Consider the following 8,933-nt stretch of genomic DNA (forward strand, 5'->3'; position numbering starts at 1 on the left):
AAAATAATTTGCCTCCCAAAATAATTTGCCAAAATAATTTGCCTCCCAAAATAATTTGCCAAAATAATTTGCCTCCCAAAATAATTTGCCAAAATAAATTGCCTCCCAAAATAATTTGCCTCCCAAAATAATTTGCCTCCCAAAATAATTTGCCTGCCAAAATAATTTGCCTCCCAAAATAATTTGCCTCCCAAAATAATTTGCCTCCCAAAATAATTTGCCTCCCAAAATAATTTGCCTGCCAAAATAATTTGACTCCCAAAATAATTTGACTCCCAAAATAATTTGACTCCCAAAATAATTTGCCTCCCAAAATAATTTGCCTCCCAAAATAATTTGCCAAAATAATTTGCCTCCCAAAATTATTTGCCAAAATAATTTGCCTCCCAAAATAATTTGCCAAAATAATTTGCCTCCCAAAATAATTTGCCAAAATAATTTGCCTCCCAAAATAATTTGCCAAAATAATTTGCCTCCCAAAATAATTTGCCTCCCAAAATAATTTGCCAAAATAATTTGCCTCCCAAAATAATTTGCCTCCCAAAATAATTTGCCAAAATAATTTGCCTCCCAAAATAATTTGCCTCCCAAAATAATTTGCCAAAATAATTTGCCTCCCAAAATAATTTGCCAAAATAATTTGCCTCCCAAAATAATTTGCCAAAATAATTTGCCTCCCAAAATAAAATAATTTGCCTCCCAAAATAATTTGCCAAAATAATTTGCCAAAATAATTTGCCTCCCAAAATAATTTGCCTCCCAAAATAATTTGCCTCCCAAAGTGTAAAATAATGTTTTAGGAGCTGTTTCTCAACAACCGAAGTGTCAAATAATGGTTAGAAGCTGTTTTTCAACAACCAAAAGTGTCAAATAATGTTTTAGGAGCTGTTTCTCAACAACCAAAAGTGTAAAATAATGTTTTAGGAGCTGTTTCTCAACAACCAAAGTGTCAAATAATGGTTAGAAGCTGTTTTTCAACAACCAAAAGTGTCAAATAATGTTTTAGGAGCTGTTTCTCAATAACCAAAAGTGTAAAATAATGTTTTAGGAGCTGTTTCTCAACAACCAAAGTGTCAAATAATGGTTAGAAGCTGTTTTTCAACAACCAAAAGTGTCAAATAATGTTTTAGGAGCTGTTTCTCAACAACCAAAAGTGTAAAATAATGTTTTAGGAGCTGTTTCTCAACAACCAAAGTGTCAAATAATGGTTAGAAGCTCTTTTTCAACAACCAAAAGTGTCAAATAATGTTTTAGGAGCTGTTTCTCAACAACCAAAAGTGTAAAATAATGTTTTAGGAGCTGTTTCTCAACAACCAAAGTGTTAAATAATGGTTAGAAGCTGTTTTTCAACAACCAAAAGTGTCAAATAATGTTTTAGGAGCTGTTTCTCAACAACCAAAAGTGTAAAATAATGTTTTATGAGCTGTTTCTAAACAACCAAAGTGTCAAATAATGGTTAGAAGCTGTTTTTCAACAACCAAAAGTGTCAAATAATGTTTTAGGAGCTGTTTCTCAACAACCAAAAGTGTAAAATAATGTTTTATGAGCTGTTTCTAAACAACCAAAGTGTCAAATAATGGTTAGAAGCTGTTTTTCAACAACCAAAAGTGTCAAATAATGTTTTAGGAGCTGTTTCTCAATAACCAAAAGTGTAAAATAATGTTTTAGGAGCTGTTTCTCAACAACCAAAGTGTCCAATAATGGTTAGAAGCTGTTTTTCCACAACCAAAAGTGTCAAATAATGTTTTAGGAGCTGTTTCTCAACAACCAAAAGTGTAAAATAATGTTTTAGGAGCTGTTTCTCAACAACCAAAGTGTCAAATAATGGCCAAAATAATTTGCCTCCCAAAATAATTTGCCAAAATAATTTGCCTCCCAAAATAATTTGCCTCCCAAAATAATTTGCCAAAATAATTTGCCTCCCAAAATAATTTGCCTCCCAAAATAATTTGCCAAAATAATTTGCCTCCCAAAATAATTTGCCAAAATAATTTGCCTCCCAAAATAATTTGCCAAAATAAATTGCCTCCCAAAATAATTTGCCTCCCAAAATAATTTGCCAAAATAATTTGCCAAAATAATTTGCCAAAATAATTTGCCTCCCAAAATAATTTGCCTCCCAAAATAATTTGCCTCCCAAAGTGTAAAATAATGTTTTAGGAGCTGTATCTCAACAACCGAAGTGTCAAATAATGGTTAGAAGCTGTTTTTCAACAACCAAAAGTGTCAAATAATGTTTTAGGAGCTGTTTCTCAACAACCAAAAGTGTAAAATAATGTTTTAGGAGCTGTTTCTCAACAACCAAAGTGTCAAATAATGGTTAGAAGCTGTTTTTCAACAACCAAAAGTGTCAAATAATGTTTTAGGAGCTGTTTCTCAATAACCAAAAGTGTAAAATAATGTTTTAGGAGCTGTTTCTCAACAACCAAAGTGTCAAATAATGGTTAGAAGCTGTTTTTCAACAACCAAAAGTGTCAATTAATGTTTTAGGAGCTGTTTCTCAACAACCAAAAGTGTAAAATAATGTTTTAGGAGCTGTTTCTCAACAACCAAAGTGTCAAATAATGGTTAGAAGCTGTTTTTCAACAACCAAAAGTGTCAAATAATGTTTTAGGAGCTGTTTCTCAACAACCAAAAGTGTAAAATAATGTTTTAGGAGCTGTTTCTCAACAACCAAAGTGTTAAATAATGGTTAGAAGCTGTTTTTCAACAACCAAAAGTGTCAAATAATGTTTTAGGAGCTGTTTCTCAACAACCAAAAGTGTAAAATAATGTTTTATGAGCTGTTTCTAAACAACCAAAGTGTCAAATAATGGTTAGAAGCTGTTTTTCAACAACCAAAAGTGTCAAATAATGTTTTAGGAGCTGTTTCTCAATAACCAAAAGTGTAAAATAATGTTTTAGGAGCTGTTTCTCAACAACCAAAGTGTCCAATAATGGTTAGAAGCTGTTTTTCCACAACCAAAAGTGTCAAATAATGTTTTAGGAGCTGTTTCTCAACAACCAAAAGTGTAAAATAATGTTTTAGGAGCTGTTTCTCAACAACCAAAGTGTCAAATAATGGCCAAAATAATTTGCCTCCCAAAATAATTTGCCAAAATAATTTGCCTCCCAAAATAATTTGCCTCCCAAAATAATTTGCCAAAATAATTTGCCTCCCAAAATAATTTGCCAAAATAATTTGCCTCCCAAAATAATTTGCCAAAATAATTTGCCTCCCAAAATAATTTGCCAAAATAAATTGCCTCCCAAAATAATTTGCCTCCCAAAATAATTTGCCTCCCAAAATAATTTGCCTGCCAAAATAATTTGCCTCCCAAAATAATTTGCCTCCCAAAATAATTTGCCTCCCAAAATAATTTGCCTCCCAAAATAATTTGCCTGCCAAAATAATTTGACTCCCAAAATAATTTGACTCCCAAAATAATTTGACTCCCAAAATAATTTGCCTCCCAAAATAATTTGCCTCCCAAAATAATTTGCCAAAATAATTTGCCTCCCAAAATTATTTGCCAAAATAATTTGCCTCCCAAAATAATTTGCCAAAATAATTTGCCTCCCAAAATAATTTGCCAAAATAATTTGCCTCCCAAAATAATTTGCCAAAATAATTTGCCTCCCAAAATAATTTGCCTCCCAAAATAATTTGCCAAAATAATTTGCCTCCCAAAATAATTTGCCTCCCAAAATAATTTGCCAAAATAATTTGCCTCCCAAAATAATTTGCCTCCCAAAATAATTTGCCAAAATAATTTGCCTCCCAAAATAATTTGCCAAAATAATTTGCCTCCCAAAATAATTTGCCAAAATAATTTGCCTCCCAAAATAAAATAATTTGCCTCCCAAAATAATTTGCCAAAATAATTTGCCAAAATAATTTGCCTCCCAAAATAATTTGCCTCCCAAAATAATTTGCCTCCCAAAGTGTAAAATAATGTTTTAGGAGCTGTTTCTCAACAACCGAAGTGTCAAATAATGGTTAGAAGCTGTTTTTCAACAACCAAAAGTGTCAAATAATGTTTTAGGAGCTGTTTCTCAACAACCAAAAGTGTAAAATAATGTTTTAGGAGCTGTTTCTCAACAACCAAAGTGTCAAATAATGGTTAGAAGCTGTTTTTCAACAACCAAAAGTGTCAAATAATGTTTTAGGAGCTGTTTCTCAATAACCAAAAGTGTAAAATAATGTTTTAGGAGCTGTTTCTCAACAACCAAAGTGTCAAATAATGGTTAGAAGCTGTTTTTCAACAACCAAAAGTGTCAAATAATGTTTTAGGAGCTGTTTCTCAACAACCAAAAGTGTAAAATAATGTTTTAGGAGCTGTTTCTCAACAACCAAAGTGTCAAATAATGGTTAGAAGCTCTTTTTCAACAACCAAAAGTGTCAAATAATGTTTTAGGAGCTGTTTCTCAACAACCAAAAGTGTAAAATAATGTTTTAGGAGCTGTTTCTCAACAACCAAAGTGTTAAATAATGGTTAGAAGCTGTTTTTCAACAACCAAAAGTGTCAAATAATGTTTTAGGAGCTGTTTCTCAACAACCAAAAGTGTAAAATAATGTTTTATGAGCTGTTTCTAAACAACCAAAGTGTCAAATAATGGTTAGAAGCTGTTTTTCAACAACCAAAAGTGTCAAATAATGTTTTAGGAGCTGTTTCTCAACAACCAAAAGTGTAAAATAATGTTTTATGAGCTGTTTCTAAACAACCAAAGTGTCAAATAATGGTTAGAAGCTGTTTTTCAACAACCAAAAGTGTCAAATAATGTTTTAGGAGCTGTTTCTCAATAACCAAAAGTGTAAAATAATGTTTTAGGAGCTGTTTCTCAACAACCAAAGTGTCCAATAATGGTTAGAAGCTGTTTTTCCACAACCAAAAGTGTCAAATAATGTTTTAGGAGCTGTTTCTCAACAACCAAAAGTGTAAAATAATGTTTTAGGAGCTGTTTCTCAACAACCAAAGTGTCAAATAATGGCCAAAATAATTTGCCTCCCAAAATAATTTGCCAAAATAATTTGCCTCCCAAAATAATTTGCCTCCCAAAATAATTTGCCAAAATAATTTGCCTCCCAAAATAATTTGCCTCCCAAAATAATTTGCCAAAATAATTTGCCTCCCAAAATAATTTGCCAAAATAATTTGCCTCCCAAAATAATTTGCCAAAATAAATTGCCTCCCAAAATAATTTGCCTCCCAAAATAATTTGCCAAAATAATTTGCCAAAATAATTTGCCAAAATAATTTGCCTCCCAAAATAATTTGCCTCCCAAAATAATTTGCCTCCCAAAGTGTAAAATAATGTTTTAGGAGCTGTATCTCAACAACCGAAGTGTCAAATAATGGTTAGAAGCTGTTTTTCAACAACCAAAAGTGTCAAATAATGTTTTAGGAGCTGTTTCTCAACAACCAAAAGTGTAAAATAATGTTTTAGGAGCTGTTTCTCAACAACCAAAGTGTCAAATAATGGTTAGAAGCTGTTTTTCAACAACCAAAAGTGTCAAATAATGTTTTAGGAGCTGTTTCTCAATAACCAAAAGTGTAAAATAATGTTTTAGGAGCTGTTTCTCAACAACCAAAGTGTCAAATAATGGTTAGAAGCTGTTTTTCAACAACCAAAAGTGTCAATTAATGTTTTAGGAGCTGTTTCTCAACAACCAAAAGTGTAAAATAATGTTTTAGGAGCTGTTTCTCAACAACCAAAGTGTCAAATAATGGTTAGAAGCTGTTTTTCAACAACCAAAAGTGTCAAATAATGTTTTAGGAGCTGTTTCTCAACAACCAAAAGTGTAAAATAATGTTTTAGGAGCTGTTTCTCAACAACCAAAGTGTTAAATAATGGTTAGAAGCTGTTTTTCAACAACCAAAAGTGTCAAATAATGTTTTAGGAGCTGTTTCTCAACAACCAAAAGTGTAAAATAATGTTTTATGAGCTGTTTCTAAACAACCAAAGTGTCAAATAATGGTTAGAAGCTGTTTTTCAACAACCAAAAGTGTCAAATAATGTTTTAGGAGCTGTTTCTCAATAACCAAAAGTGTAAAATAATGTTTTAGGAGCTGTTTCTCAACAACCAAAGTGTCCAATAATGGTTAGAAGCTGTTTTTCCACAACCAAAAGTGTCAAATAATGTTTTAGGAGCTGTTTCTCAACAACCAAAAGTGTAAAATAATGTTTTAGGAGCTGTTTCTCAACAACCAAAGTGTCAAATAATGGCCAAAATAATTTGCCTCCCAAAATAATTTGCCAAAATAATTTGCCTCCCAAAATAATTTGCCTCCCAAAATAATTTGCCAAAATAATTTGCCTCCCAAAATAATTTGCCTCCCAAAATAATTTGCCAAAATAATTTGCCTCCCAAAATAATTTGCCAAAATAATTTGCCTCCCAAAATAATTTGCCAAAATAAATTGCCTCCCAAAATAATTTGCCTCCCAAAATAATTTGCCTCCCAAAATAATTTGCCTGCCAAAATAATTTGCCTCCCAAAATAATTTGCCTCCCAAAATAATTTGCCTCCCAAAATAATTTGCCTGCCAAAATAATTTGACTCCCAAAATAATTTGACTCCCAAAATAATTTGACTCCCAAAATAATTTGCCTCCCAAAATAATTTGCCTCCCAAAATAATTTGCCAAAATAATTTGCCTCCCAAAATTATTTGCCAAAATAATTTGCCTCCCAAAATAATTTGCCAAAATAATTTGCCTCCCAAAATAATTTGCCAAAATAATTTGCCTCCCAAAATAATTTGCCAAAATAATTTGCCTCCCAAAATAATTTGCCTCCCAAAATAATTTGCCAAAATAATTTGCCTCCCAAAATAATTTGCCTCCCAAAATAATTTGCCAAAATAATTTGCCTCCCAAAATAATTTGCCTCCCAAAATAATTTGCCAAAATAATTTGCCTCCCAAAATAATTTGCCAAAATAATTTGCCTCCCAAAATAAAATAATTTGCCAAAATAATTTGCCTCCCAAAATAATTTGCCAAAATAATTTGCCAAAATAATTTGCCTCCCAAAATAATTTGCCTCCCAAAATAATTTGCCTCCCAAAATAATTTGCCTCCCAAAATAATTTGCCTGCCAAAATAATTTGCCTCCCAAAATAATTTGCCTCCCAAAATAATTTGCCTCCCAAAATAATTTGCCTCCCAAAATAATTTGCCTGCCAAAATAATTTGCCTCCCAAAATAATTTGACTCCCAAAATAATTTGACTCCCAAAATAATTTGCCAAAATAATTTGCCTCCCAAAATAATTTGCCTCCCAAAATAATTTGCCTCCCAAAATAATTTGCCAAAATAATTTGCCTCCCAAAATAATTTGCCAAAATAATTTGCCAAAATAATTTGCCTCCCAAAATAATTTGCCTGCCAAAATAATTTGCCTGCCAAAATAATTTGCCTCCCAAAATAATTTGCCTCCCAAAATAATTTGCCTCCCAAAATAATTTGCCAAAATAATTTGCCTCCCAAAATAATTTGCCTCCCAAAATAATTTGCCTCCCAAAATAATTTGCCTCCCAAAATAATTTGCCAAAATAATTTGCCTCCCAAAATAATTTGCCAAAATAATTTGCCTCCCAAAATTATTTGCCAAAATAATTTGCCTCCCAAAATAATTTGCCAAAATAATTTGCCTCCCAAAATAATTTGCCAAAATAATTTGCCTCCCAAAATAATTTGCCAAAATAATTTGCCTCCCAAAATAATTTGCCTCCCAAAATAATTTGCCAAAATAATTTGCCTCCCAAAATAATTTGCCTCCCAAAATAATTTGCCAAAATAATTTGCCTCCCAAAATAATTTGCCAAAATAATTTGCCTCCCAAAATAATTTGCCAAAATAATTTGCCTCCCAAAATAAAATAATTTGCCAAAATAATTTGCCTCCTAAAATAATTTGCCTCCCAAAATAATTTGCCTCCCAAAATAATTTGCCAAAATAATTTGCCTCCCAAAATAATTTGCCTCCCAAAATAATTTGCCTCCCAAAATAATTTGCCTCCCAAAGTGTAAAATAATGTTTTAGGAGCTGTTTCTCAACAACCGAAGTGTCAAATAATGGTTAGAAGCTGTTTTTCAACAACCAAAAGTGTCAAATAATGTTTTAGGAGCTGTTTCTCAACAACCAAAAGTGTAAAATAATGTTTTAGGAGCTGTTTCTCAACAACCAAAGTGTCAAATAATGGTTAGAAGCTGTTTTTCAACAACCAAAAGTGTCAAATAATGTTTTAGGAGCTGTTTCTCAATAACCAAAAGTGTAAAATAATGTTTTAGGAGCTGTTTCTCAACAACCAAAGTGTCAAATAATGGTTAGAAGCTGTTTTTCAACAACCAAAAGTGTCAATTAATGTTTTAGGAGCTGTTTCTCAACAACCAAAAGTGTAAAATAATGTTTTAGGAGCTGTTTCTCAACAACCAAAGTGTCAAATAATGGTTAGAAGCTGTTTTTCAACAACCAAAAGTGTCAAATAATGTTTTAGGAGCTGTTTCTCAACAACCAAAAGTGTAAAATAATGTTTTAGGAGCTGTTTCTCAACAACCAAAGTGTTAAATAATGGTTAGAAGCTGTTTTTCAACAACCAAAAGTGTCAAATAATGTTTTAGGAGCTGTTTCTCAACAACCAAAAGTGTAAAATAATGTTTTATGAGCTGTTTCTAAACAACCAAAGTGTCAAATAATGGTTAGAAGCTGTTTTTCAACAACCAAAAGTGTCAAATAATGTTTTAGGAGCTGTTTCTCAATAACCAAAAGTGTAAAATAATGTTTTAGGAGCTGTTTCTCAACAACCAAAGTGTCCAATAATGGTTAGAAGCTGTTTTTCCACAACCAAAAGTGTCAAATAATGTTTTAGGAGCTGTTTCTCAACAACCAAAAGTGTAAAATAATGTTTTAGGAGCTGTTTCTCAACAACCAAAGTGTCAAATAATGGCCA

This window comes from Protomyctophum bolini, assembly GCF_963924005.1.
Source record: "Protomyctophum bolini genome assembly, chromosome: 11".
NCBI classification, from domain to species: domain Eukaryota; kingdom Metazoa; phylum Chordata; class Actinopteri; order Myctophiformes; family Myctophidae; genus Protomyctophum; species Protomyctophum bolini.